The sequence below is a fragment of the Neofelis nebulosa genome, chromosome 6 (genome assembly GCF_028018385.1).
Source record: "Neofelis nebulosa isolate mNeoNeb1 chromosome 6, mNeoNeb1.pri, whole genome shotgun sequence".
NCBI lineage: Eukaryota > Metazoa > Chordata > Mammalia > Carnivora > Felidae > Neofelis > Neofelis nebulosa.
Window position 1 is genome coordinate 26665847 of NC_080787.1, and position 13640 is coordinate 26679486.

At 38.3% G+C, this 13640-nt stretch overlaps 1 protein-coding gene across 21 annotated transcripts in view; it reads right to left on the reverse strand.

The window, feature by feature from the left end:
• FARS2 (phenylalanyl-tRNA synthetase 2, mitochondrial) overlaps positions 1-13640 on the reverse strand; it is a 632301-nt gene that overhangs the window by 415702 nt on the left and 202959 nt on the right. The window lies entirely within an intron of this gene.

Below are 13640 nucleotides of genomic sequence, written 5' to 3' on the forward strand. Positions count from 1 at the left end.
TACACCAAAGTCCTGCTGTTATGCAATTTTCCATGTGGTGCTATAAAACAAAACACAATCCCCTGTGGGTTTTATTAATATTAAAAATCTCTAGCTTGTTTAAGAGGCCAAATCATAAGATCTGAGAGCTAAAAAGAAATCTGGAGTTTATATCATCTATGCCCTGTATTTTACAGATAAAGAAAATGAGACACTCATGACCTACCCGAAATGTCTGCAGCAAGGAGTGGCCAGGACTGACTATAGGCAGATCTTCCCCCTGAGGCCCTGCACTTCCCACCACATCTTTCTGTGTTAGCTGCTGAGAATAAATAGACCAGGGGTCAGGCTGGGAAACTAGGTGGTTTCCCTCCACACTTTATTGTTCCAATAAGCCTGGATGGAGAAAGAACAGTTAACATCAGGATGAGGAAGAAGGGGTCCACCCACTCAATACCCATTGTTAATGTTATAATATGTATACTGAATGCCTACTATGTGCAAGCCATTGCTCTAGGAACTGGGAATACAATGGTGGTCAAAACCAAAATATTCCCTACTATCACAAAGCTTACATTCTTTTTTTTTTTTTAACTTGTATTAACTTTATTAGCATTTCCCTTTTGCCCAAAAATGAAATTACAAATGAACTTCACTTCTTCCTGAGACTGACTGCAGTCAGAAACCTAGAACTAAAACATTGAAAAGGTTATACTGAGGGGCACCTGGGTGGCTCAGTCGGTTAAATGTCTGACTCTTGATTTCAGCTCAGGTCATGATCTCATGATTCGTGAGATCGAGCCCCATGTTAGGGGATTCTCTCTCTGCCCCCCCCCAACCCTCCCCCACCCATGCTCTCTCTCAAAAATAAATAAACATTAAAAAAGGTTATAATGAGAATGCATACATGTACATGGGTGTGCGCGCGCGCGCGCGCGCACACACACACACACACACACACACACACACACACGATCCTCCATGTCAGTAGCATTTCATAAAACTCCCATGGGGAGAACTTTCCAGATAAATCCCATCCTGAATCACTGCCTGGTTTAGGGAACAACCACAACACACACTAAAATACTAGGAAGCAATTTCAATGGCTTCTCAGGGGCAGTGGGGTGGGTAGAAAAAGTCAAGCTTTTCAACCATCCTTCTTACTAAGATAGTAAGGGAAGTGATAAAGAAAATTTGAAAGAAGTCAGTCAATCTTATGAAATGATACTGGAAGAGAGAATCTTAAGTACCTATGAGCCCTGCATAAACTGAGAAAAAACACACAGGGCAAACTGAGAAAAAATACACAGGGCAACCAGCCGGTTTATAACCAGCTACTGCAGATGGACAAAGCAGTACACGATCTCAGTGGTGTAAAACCACAAGCACATGTCTATTGGGCTGGGGCTTGAATGGGGCTCAGGGAGTCCAGACTGGGCTGGGCTTCAGCTCCAGGTTGGTTTTGGATCCATTCCACGTGCTTCCTACTGTTCTAGAACGTGCAGGCTATACCTGTCCATCTCATTAAAAGGAAGGAAGAAGCAAAAAAGGGCAACTAACTGTCAAGTACATTTCAAGCTTCTCCTCATATCACATCTGCTAATATCCTGTTAGCCAAAACAGTCACATGGCCAAGCCAAAAAATCAGCAGGGCAGAAAAATCCACTCCTCACACTGTGGCAAGTGCTTCAAGGTCATGGGACAAAGTGCATGGATACAGGGAGGGCATACAAACTGGGAACAACAATGGGGTCTAATGAAAGAAACAGCATTTTGCAACAATCCAAACTTACCAAATTTCATTTCTTTCTAATCCAAACCCCTTATCTGGAAACTCAATAGCTACTCCATCAACTTTAAAAGATAATGGTTGGATTGTGTTACTGAGGTTACTGTTTCAGGAATGGGGGAGACAACAGAAAAAAATACAAATAGTTGAAAAGGGAAAATTAAGTCCATATCGATGGAAGAAGGACTGGGGAAATTAGATGACAATTGCTTTATATTTGCCAAATATAGAAGTCCTAACACACTGAAAATACAATACTGGGCAGATTCTCTGCTATCCAGAAGTTTCCTACATAGAGAAAGTATGCCACAGACAGTATGAAATACATACTACCACAGCTGCAAAAACATCAGAAAATAGGGCACTTGGGTGCCTCAGTTGGTTAAGTATCTGATTCTTGATCTTGGTTCAGGTCATGATGTCATGGTTTGTGAGATCAAGACCTGCTTCAGGTGCTGTGCTAACAATGTGGAGCCTGCCTGGAATTCTCTTTCTCCTTCTCTCTCTACCCCTCCCCTACTTACTCTCTCCATCTCAAAGTGAATAAATAAACATTTAAAAAAAAATCAGAAAGGTACTCATACCACAACTTGAAATCAACCTACGAAAATGTTATTTTCATTGGAATAATGGAAATATGAAGGAGTGACATGGAGCCTAAGTAGAGCTAGACAGAACTAAAAAATATACCAGGAAACAAATCAAATTCTGTACAAATACTGTAACTGGAATCCCCAAGCAAGCTCCAAGCTACATTTCCTAGTCAAACAAGTGCATCCTACAGCATACCTTCCCAGCTAGAGAAACTGTCATAGGGGGTGGGACCAAATCTGACAGAAGATTAGGAAAGAGAAGGTAGATGTTTGAAAATCATTAAATATTTAGAATCCCCATGCTGAAAATATGAATGATATGGCAATAACATCAGAGACTTAAACCACCAGAATCAAGCATGACAAGCAGAAGGGTTATCTTTATGGAACCTGTCAACTTACACCCACTCACATTCCCTGATAAAGTGACTTTTTTTGGAGAATGGCATTATATAAAGAAATCTAAAGTTACTCAAGTAAGAAATACATATATCCCATTTATGAAAGAGCAACTGGGGGAAAAAAGCCACCTAGACAATACTATTATAATACATAAAAATGACAAATGATTAGCATTCAAAATAAAGAATTCCTACCAATCACTAAAAACAAACAAACAAACAAAGACAGATAAATGAGCCCCATCTGGAAAGGAACAAAAGAAAAACTATAGATTTCAAATAAACATATAAAAAAATGTGTTTGACCTTAATATAATCAGGTGAGTAGAAATGAAATGATAGTAAGATACTATTTTAAACCCACCAGATCAGCAAAATAATTTGAACAAGGTCAAGTGTAGAAGAGGATACAGAGCAACAAGAACTTTCATACAAATGCACAAGGCAGTGTAAATTGGACCAACCACTCTGGGAAACAAACTTGTGATGGCCAATAAAGCTAAAGAAGTCCACAAAAACTAACTTTGGGAAATCCACTGCTAAATAAAATATACCTTAGAGAAACGCTTACACCTATACACATAGGATGTACAAGAATGTTCAGCAATAGCATTTGTAATAGGAAAAGAAAAAAGAAAAAACTAGAAATAGTCAAATATCCAATAGATGAATAAACTATGGCATATTCTTCCAATAGAATTTAAGTAGTGAAAAATGACTGAACTAAAACTCTACATATGACAGCACAGATGAACTTCACAATGCTACATGGAAAAGTAAAGTCATAAGAGGATGGCATAATTCCATTTGCAAAAATATAAAAGCCCATGAATGTTAACTGTTTTATAATATACATAGTAACTCTACAATGAAAATCAAGATAACAACACAAAATTCAAAATAGTGATTCTCATAGGATGGAGGCAAAGTGGGAAGATACCAACAAAAAGGATATATACAGTGGGGGCAGGGAGGTTCGGCTGTATAATGTCCTTTGTCTCTTAAGCTAGGTGGTGGATAGTGGACTGATAGATAAAATAAAGCATTGGAATACAGAGAGATACAGACAGATGAGTAGACAAAGTATAAGAATAAAGTATCTCAAGGAAAACAATTTTAAGAAAAAATAACCCTTAAAAAGTTACAGAGACTTCAGTAGGTTTACAGTAAAAAGTAAAGAATGAATGGAAGAATAACTAAATTGGAAGACTCACACTTACCAATTCTAAAACTTACTGCAAAGCTACACTACTCAAAACATGCAGTACTTGTGTGAGGACAGAAACATAGAACACTGGAATAGAACTAAGAGTTCAGAAATAAACCCATACATCTATGGTCAACTGATTTTTGACAGAGGTGCCAAGAGCTTTCAATGGGGAAGGAATAGTTTCTTCAACAAATGGTACTGGAACAACTGGATGCCTGCATGCAAAAGAATAAATTTGGACCTCTACCTCATATCATGTACAAAAATTAACACAAAATGGATCAATGACCTAAATAGAAGAGCCCAAACCACAAAACTCTTAGATAAAAACACAGGGGTAAATCTAGTTGACCTTAAGTTTGACCATAGATTCTTAGATATGACAGCAAAAGCAGGTGCAAGAGAAGAAGAAGAACAGACAAATTAGACTTCATTAAAATCTAAAAATTTTGTGCTTCAAAGGACATACATTATCAAGATATAAAAAGAAAACCCACAGATTTGGAGAAAATATTTACAAATCATACATCTGATAAAGGTCTAATATCCAGAATATATAAAGACCTCTTACAACTCAGCAACAAAAAGACAATCCAATTTTTAAAATGAGCAAAGGAACACGTGGGTGGCTCAGTCAGTTAAGCGTCCAACTTCAGCTCAGGTCATGATCTCACGGTTCTTGAGTTCAAGCTCCACATAGGGCTTCTGTGTTGACAGCTCAGAGCCTGGAGCCTGTTTGGGATTCTGTGTCTCCCTCTCTGTCTGCCCCTCCCCTGCTCGTTCTGTCTCTCTCTGTCTCTCAAAAATAAATAAGCATTAAAAAAACTCTTTAAAATGAGCAAAGAAATTGAATAGACATGTTTTTAAAGAAGATATACAAACAGTATATGAAAATATGTTTAACATTATAAGCCACTAGAGAAATAAAAATCAAAACCACAGAGAGGGACTACTTCATACCTACTATGATGGCTGTAAAGCAAAACAAAACAGTACCAGGCAAACAGAAAATAATAAGCAATGGCAAGGAAGTGGAGAAATAGAAGTCTCATATATTGCTGGTGGGAAGGTAAAATGGTTTAGCCATTGTGGGAGATAATTTGGTACTTCCTCAAAAGTAAACACAGAGTTATTATATGACGCAGCAATTCCACTCCTAAGTTATGCACCCAAATAAACTGAAAACAATGACTCAAATACATGTACATGCATGCTCACAGCAGCATTATACACAATAGCCAAAATATGGAAATAGCCTAAATGTCTGTATAAAGACTGTTTACTGTCAACAATACATAAATGGCCAAAAAGACTCCCCCACGATGTCTATACAACCATTAACAATGATGATGTAGGTAAATATTTGGTAACATGAAAAGACACTCATGTCAAATTTGTTGTGAAAAAGCATAATACAAAAAATAATCAAAGGATGATTATATTTTTCTAAAATATATACAAGTTTCTCATACGGATATGGCTAATTATATATATGCATGTTTTCAAAGTTTTACCTAGGTAACAACGGAATTGCTTTTATTTTCTTTTTTATACTTTATTTTTAAAAATTTTCCAATGATTACAGATTTTTTTATGTCAGAAAAAAAAATCTCACCATCTTACCCATTTTGAAAAGAGAAAAAGGACAAAGGCTAAGTAAATATTTGAAAAGACATCTCTACTCTGACAGCTTGAAAATGTGTCACTAGGAGGAACTACAAGGCCACACATACACACGGGGCTGACACATATTTGTTTGCTTTTCTGAAAGGGCACTAACAGGGCCAAGACTGACTTAAGGGAAGGGAGGAAAGTTAGACGGCTAAAGGAAAGGAAGGAAGAAGAGAAAGATTGGGGAGTGACACGGGAAGGAAAGGAAGAAATCAGAGTATGCAGATCTTCGTCTCAACTCAGTGTTTTACCTAAAAATGCACTATATTTAATTTTAATTAATAAAGTCAATAGATTAGGGGTGCCTTGGTAGCTCAGTCAGTTGAGCGTCCGACTTCAGCTCAGATCATGATTTCATGGTTCGTGGGTTCGAGCCCCACATCGGGCTCTGTGCTGACAGCTCGAGCCTGGAACCTGCTTCGGATTTTGTGTCTCCCTCTCTCTCTGCCCCTCCCCTGTTCACACTCTCTCTCTCTCAAAAATAAATAAACATTAAAAATTAAAAAAAAAATAATGAAATCGATAGATTAAATACACAGGTAGACCCAGTATATCCACAGTTTTCTGGCACCACATAGATATGTCCATGCAATTATCCTTTTACCTGGGGTGCCCTCACAACCCAACCTAGAGTTTGGTCTCACTATGGGGGTATGAGCCCTCTATCACTCACTCTGATTGCAATTTAAATCCCTGGACAAGGATACATACACAAAATCACTAAAAGAGCACTATGAAAAGTAAATAGACAAATTTTGATTGAAAGTCAAAACCTGGAGAAACAACCTCCATAGGAGGAATTTCATGTTTGTTTGCTTCTCCCATGTTTTTGCCCTGAAGGTGGGCCCCAGCTGCAGAGCTGCAAAGCATCAATGGCAGCTAAGACTCCAAGAGAAATCTCTCCTTCTATATTCAGGGAAATGGCTCTGTGAGTTGGAGTGGAGAAGAGCCCAGAGGAGATGCCCTAATTCTACCTGCATAAGCATCAGCCTAACCCATGACTACACATGCACACCACAGACTCAAGCTAGCATAGCAAAAGCTGAGAAAACTGAACTGAGATGTGAACCGTTCACACAAGTTTCTGACTAACCCCTCAAGTACATATGTGCGGGAAGGACAGAGATCAGCATCACTAAGACTTATACTGAGATCTGAATGACTGCCCATGGGAAACAAGTCAGAACCAAGGTCTAAACTTCACCAAGTGACCATCTACTAAAATATCAACAGTTAACACAAATTTAAAATAGGACAGCGTGCACACAACTTACCATTCACAACTTCCAACACACAAAGTCATTTGACAAAGAACCAAGAAAATATGATGAATTCTAAACAGAATTCATTCTTGATGCGACCCAGATGTTGGAACTATCAGACAGATATTTTAAAGCAATTACTGTAACTATGTTCCATGAGGTAAAGAAAAACACAATTGATAGGAATGAAAATATAGGAATTCTCAGAAGAGAAATAGGAACCAGTAAATAAATTCAAAAAACACATACAAAATTTAAAACTAAAAAAAAATCTGAAATAAAAAAATAAATTTGATGATCAAGGCAGTTCTGTGAAGGTGATACAGGAACATGAACGTGGAACAGAAATTAGTATGAAAAACAGCAAAAGATAGACAAAAGTGAGCAGAGTATTGGGATCTTCTGAGATAAAATCGAAAGATCTAACATGGGTACAATTTGAGCTCTAGAAGGGGAGGAGGAAGAGACTGAGATAGAAAAAATTATCTGAAGAAATAATGACCAGAAAATTCTCAAAATATGTGAAAAACATAAATTCATGGACTCAAGCTCAGTGAATCTCAAAACAGAGTCCCAGAAAACCACACCTCAAGGCATCAAAATCACACTGATGAAAACCAAAGGTAAAGAAAACAATCTTGAAAGTAGCTAAAGAAAGACAACATATTACTTTTGGGTGAATAATGACTGAAATGATTCTGTGGTTCTCTACAGAAACTATAGAGGCAGAAGACAATGGAACAACATCTTTAAATTGTTAAGAAAAAAGATGAATTCAGAATTCTATTCTCAGTAAAAATATTCTTCATGATAAGGGGTAAATAAAAACATTCTCAGATAAAGGAGTACTAAGAAATTCATCACCAACAGACATGGTAAGGGAAGTTTTCCATACCAAAGGGAAAAAATACCAGAGGGAAACAAGCATCTTCGGGAATAAAGGAAGGGCAAGAGAATTGTAAGAGCTAGGTAAATAGAAAACTATGGTCTCTTAAGTTCTTTAAAATGCATATGACTTCTTAAAGCAAAAAAGTTTAACACTGAGTGGTGAGGTTTTCCATGTATGTAGACACAACACATGTAACTATAACAACATAAAACTAACTGAGAACAGGGGTAAGGCTAGAATGCTTATTTTAATATAAATAAAACAGACTTCAAGAAAAAGAGAAGTACCAGAGATAAAGATGATATTTCATAATGATAAAAGGGGCAACTCATGAAGAAGACATAAGAGTTATAAAAGCATATATATCTAATAATATAGCTTTAAAAAAACATGAAGAAAAATTAATAGGATAAAAGAGCAGATAGACAAGCCCATAATCATAGTAGAAAATTTTAATAATCTTTTCTGGGAAACTGATAGGATACTAAGACCAAAAAAAAAAAAAATCAGTAAACATAAAAGAGCTGAACACTATTCAATTACATTGATCTATTTAACATTTATAGAACATTCCGCGCCTAGGTTTTTTCTCAAGGGAAATGGAAACATACAGGCACACAAAGGATTTTATACAAATATCTACAGCAGCTTTATTTCTAATAGCCAAAACTGGGAACAAACTAAATGTCCATCAAAAAGTGCATGGATAATCTAATTGGGTATGTCTATACAATGAAACAATACTTAAAACAATAAGGAATGAATGACATATACAACACTGATCAATATACACAACACGGATTAATTTCAAAATCATTATGCTGAGGGAGAGAAGCAAAACATAAAGAATATACTGTATGATTCCACTTATATAAACCTCTAGAAAATCCAAACTCATCCATAATGACAGAGGTAGATCGGTGGTTGCCTAGTGACAGGGTGGCAGGAGGGATAGATTACCAAAAGGGCACAAGGCAACTTTGGCTGGTGATGAAAATGTTTATTATCTTGACAGTGGTGATAGTTTCATGGGTATACACATATGTCAAAAATAGATCAAACTATACAGTTTCAATATTCATAGTTCATCATCTTTCAATTATACACCAATAAAACTGGGGAAAATATTCAACCTAAAAGTAGGATTTTCTTTTTCTTTTTTTTTTTTTTTAAATTTTTTTTTTTTCAACATTTTTTATTTATTTTTGGGACAGAGAGAGACAGAGCATGAACGGGGGAGGGGCAGAGAGAGAGGGAGACACAGAATCGGAAACAGGCTCCAGGCTCCGAGCCATCGGCCCAGAGCCTGACGCGGGGCTCGAACTCACGGACCGCGAGATCGTGACCTGGCTGAAGTCGGACGCTTAACCGACTGCGCCACCCAGGCGCCCCTAAAAGTAGGATTTTCAAAGCATGGTCTGAATGTGGGTCATTCATAAGAATTATCTAGGCTATTTATTTAAAATGCACATCTCAGGGGTGACTGGGTGGCTCAGTCGGTTGAGAGTCCGACTTCAGCTCAGGTCATGATCTCACGGTTAATGAGTTTGAGCCCCGCGTCAGGCTCTGTGCTGATAGCTCAGAGCCTGGATCCTGCTTCAGATTCTGTGTCTCCTTTCTCCCTGCCCTCCCTTGCTTGTGTTGTCTCTTTCTCTCTCAAAAATAAACATTAAAAAAAATTTTTAAATGCACATCTCAGTCCTCATCCCAGACCTACATACCCTGATATGAACATTTTACATAGGCTCTCCAGGTGATTACCAGGCTCTCCAGGCAGTTACCAGGCACACACTTAACCACTGGTTAAACCCAGGACCAATTCAAATACCGCCTCCTCTCTGATGTTTCCACAAATCTAACTGATGAACATAGTCCCCTCTTCACACCTCCCAAAGCTCCATGTCATGAGTGGCACTTATGTTACCATGCTCTAATTATATAATCTCATCTTCCCTACTACATGGTAAACTTTAGAGGGAGAGGTCACATCTTATGGTGTCTGTGTCCTCCTCTTTGGCTAGCATAGTCCCTTACACACAAAAGATGCTAAGTAGATTAATGGTAGGTCTGCCTGTATATAATACTACGCCCAGTACAGGCACATATCTTGGTTGTTGCCTCTAGAAGTTCCCCAGCTGAGATTAATAACACTGAATGTCACAAGTGTGTGTACGGGCTGCAGAGACTGGCTACTAAAGACAGTAATAGACTGGAAATAGATATTTATTCACATAGGAAAAGAAGCACTGGGTATCCTACCTGGCCATCCAAGCAAAGTTCATAAAGTACACAACTCCTTGCAAACAGAAACCTAACTTATTCTGGGACATACATTTCAAATACCCATACTTCTAGCATTCTATCCTGAATGTAATCAGGACAAGGTCTTGGCACAATCTTCTTCAATCTCTTCTTTCTCCCCATTCTGCCCACGATACCTCTGTTACAAATACTTATCACATGGTATTGTAATCATTTGTATGTCTGTGTATGCTATGCTATTCCCAAAGGCAAGAACAATGCTTATTTCACTTTTCTACAGCCTTAAAAGGAATTCAAGAGAAATTTGACAAATGAACATGAACAAAGAATGATTGTTAACAATGGAAACTGGGTGCCTGGGTGGCTCAGTCAGTTAAGCATCCAACTCTTGTTATCAGTTCAGATGATCTCACTGTTCATGAGTTCCAGCCCTACATTGGGCTCTGAGATGACAGTGCAGAGCCTGCTTGGGATTCTCTCTCTCCCTCTCTCTCTCACCCTCTCCCGTTCATGCGCACCCTCTCTCTCTCACTGTCAAAAATAAACTTAAAAAAAAAACAAAAAACTGGAAACTGTTCATGTATATATTTACAAGGAAAGATCACACTTTTAAATTTTAACAAAGAGGTAAAGAAAGAGATTTCATCTTTTAAATGTTATATTCCACCATAGAGCTTTTTCCATTACAATCTTCTAAATTTCAAGGGGCTCAAATAAATAGTAAATTCCTTTCTGGTACAATCACAGCCTACAGTCACCCTGGTGATGATTTTAGATGTTTGTGCTCCATATATTACTTGAAAAGACATTAGCAACCTGAGTCAGCCCAATGGGAAGTGAGGGTGTGGTATTCGGGGACATGACTCAGTACTGTCCTCAAAACATCTCCTGAAGGAAAAACCAATAAAATCATCATAACAACTGTCATCATCACCCACATCATGATTAGTAAATCTAAGAAATCTGAAAGCAATGGCAAAAACATTATAAATTAAAGAAGAAATAAAGTAAAATTCTATAAGGTATGTGGAAGAGCCTTATCTTACTCCAGGGGAAAAAAATCCACATATATGCCATAGTCAACTTAAATGTGTAATAGCGTTTTCACAGACTGTTCATATTAGCAATCTAATTCCCCGCTTTTAATTAAATGCACTCTATCATAGGAGACAACATACATGATGGCCTAGCCCTTCTTTAGGGGTAACAAATAACTACCAGCCAAAGAGAGCTCTGTTTGCTGTTGTTTGTTTCATTTGGTTTCTGTTTTTCATTCTAGGTGAGACAGAATAATTTATTTGCAATGGATTTCTAGCCACTTCATAATCATGCAATTTACTATCTGGATAGTGCAGGATGGTACCTTCCTCAGGCTCTGTCAATGGGGATCATATCAGCATCTACATGAGAGCCTTGTTATCAAGGCTAAATGAAAGAAAGGCTCAGCAGCATTGGTGAGATGAGGTGAGATCCTGGCCCACAGGAAGGGCTTAAGTGTGGCTGCTAATTTCACCATCTAGTTCTGGCTTCTTTGGTGTCCAGTTACTTTAGCACTTACCTGTGCCGCTATGAGACCCTTAAAGAAGAAGATCTACAGCCACATGTTAGTGTTTCTTGGAAGCTCTATTTAAAAGGCAGGGGAGTGGAAGGGAGGGAAGGAAATGTAGGAGAGAAGATGGAAGGAACGGCAAAATGGAACTAGAGGGCTGGAGCATGCACAGTCAGCCTTTCTCTAGACCACGGAGCTCAGCAGACAGAAAATTAGCTGTTCTTACAAATAAAGCCTGCGGTTGATGATTGCCAGGCACACAGTTTAAAGATTTTAACTACAGATGTCAAAACACATCCCAGTCTGAGAACACAGAGCAGAACTTTGTCACAATAACTTAAAGTTCAAATAGCACAGCCTACACAGAATTTCTTTTACAAAATCATCTCTTCTTTCTTTTCAGTAGTCTCCCTCGCAAGATATTTCATTTAAAATTTATCTGCACAATTTTCCACCAACTAAAACCACATCTTACCACAACTGTGAACCTCTCAAATATATTTGCATCTCATACGTTCTGTTTTGTTTTTTTTTTTTTTCCCTTTTCTTTCACTTTGCCACTTCCCTCAAGAACACTTGACATGGCTGATCTAATTGTGGAACAGCAGTCCCATTAATGTGCAATAATGACTTGGAAACCTGTTTCAGATAACTGTATTTGGCCAATTACTGTGTGAATAAACCTCATAAAAACCCATCAAGGACACTGGAAAAGATACAAGGAAGCACTATTCCCAGCAACAACTGACATGTTAAGCTGACCATCCCCTGACCGGCTTTCTCAGTCCTGGCCCTTGATAACACATGTTTCTGGGATGAAGCCTGGGATTCCTTCAAATCTTCTAAGAAAAAAAACAAAAACATCCCAGAAGTATTTGAAGTTAGCTCCTACTCAAGAAGAGATTAAATCTTACATATTTGCTTCCAATTTTTTGTGTTTTCTACTAAGATGGATATATACGTATCAGGCTGATTTTCCGGTGTCTCTTACTATTGGTTAATTGTCTTTTTCCCTCTAAAATCCCTCAGACTAGAATCATGGATACTGAAGTGACTAAGATCAAAGAGGTAATCTAATTCCAATTAATGAGAAATCATTTCTGTGATGTACAGGACAGCCTCTGTTCAAATATTTCCTTTTTAAGGGGGCTCTGTTGATAAATGGCTCTAACCATTTAAAAAACAATTTAAAAACAAAATCAGCAATTAACTTTAGTCAGAGTGCCAGACCCAGTGCTAATAAGCACGTTACATACATCACCTTGATGAATGCTCATAATGAAACTTTGAGCAAGGTATCATTGTGCCCATTTTAATTATGAGAAAACTAAGACTCACAGGGGTTTAAGCAACTTGCCTGAAGACACACAGCTGTCAACTGACAGAAAACCTAAGACAGACAGACACCCAGGCCCAAGCCTCACAACTTTTATACACAGCCCTTAACATCCGACCTCTCTGTCCTTCTCTAGGTCAGCTCTTCAAATTATTGAAAACTATCCAAGAAGCATTTGGCACTGTTCTGGGCTTTCCCCCAAGCCTTCCTTGGCAGAAAGGAGAGGAATCTGTGAGCTGAGTCCAGGCCCCTGCAGACAAAGGTTACCTGGGAGTAAGAAGGGAAGGCTAGGCCTCCAGTCTCCCAAGCCGGATTACCACAAATCTTGCACTTGACTGCCACCTCATCTCTTCTGTCTCACACCATCCTTATTCTCTAACCCCATGACCTTACCTGTGGTCTCTCTACATTTCTTAGCCACCAAGAGGGCCTGCTCTTCTCCATTCTGCTGCCCGAGGCCCTGTGACCAAACCTGAACCAGAGCCACTGCCCTCCAAGGCCACAGAGTAAATGCCCTACTACGGGAAGGGGAGAGGGGCAGAATGCAATCTTCATCAGTTCCCCTCCACTTAACTGCTTACACAGAGTTCCTGCTCAAATGCCCAATCCCACCGACTTCTCATGGAGGATTTATACTCTGAAAAAATATTTTTTAATTACGTTCATATAGTGATTTAAAAAAAAAAAAAAGCTCTGAAA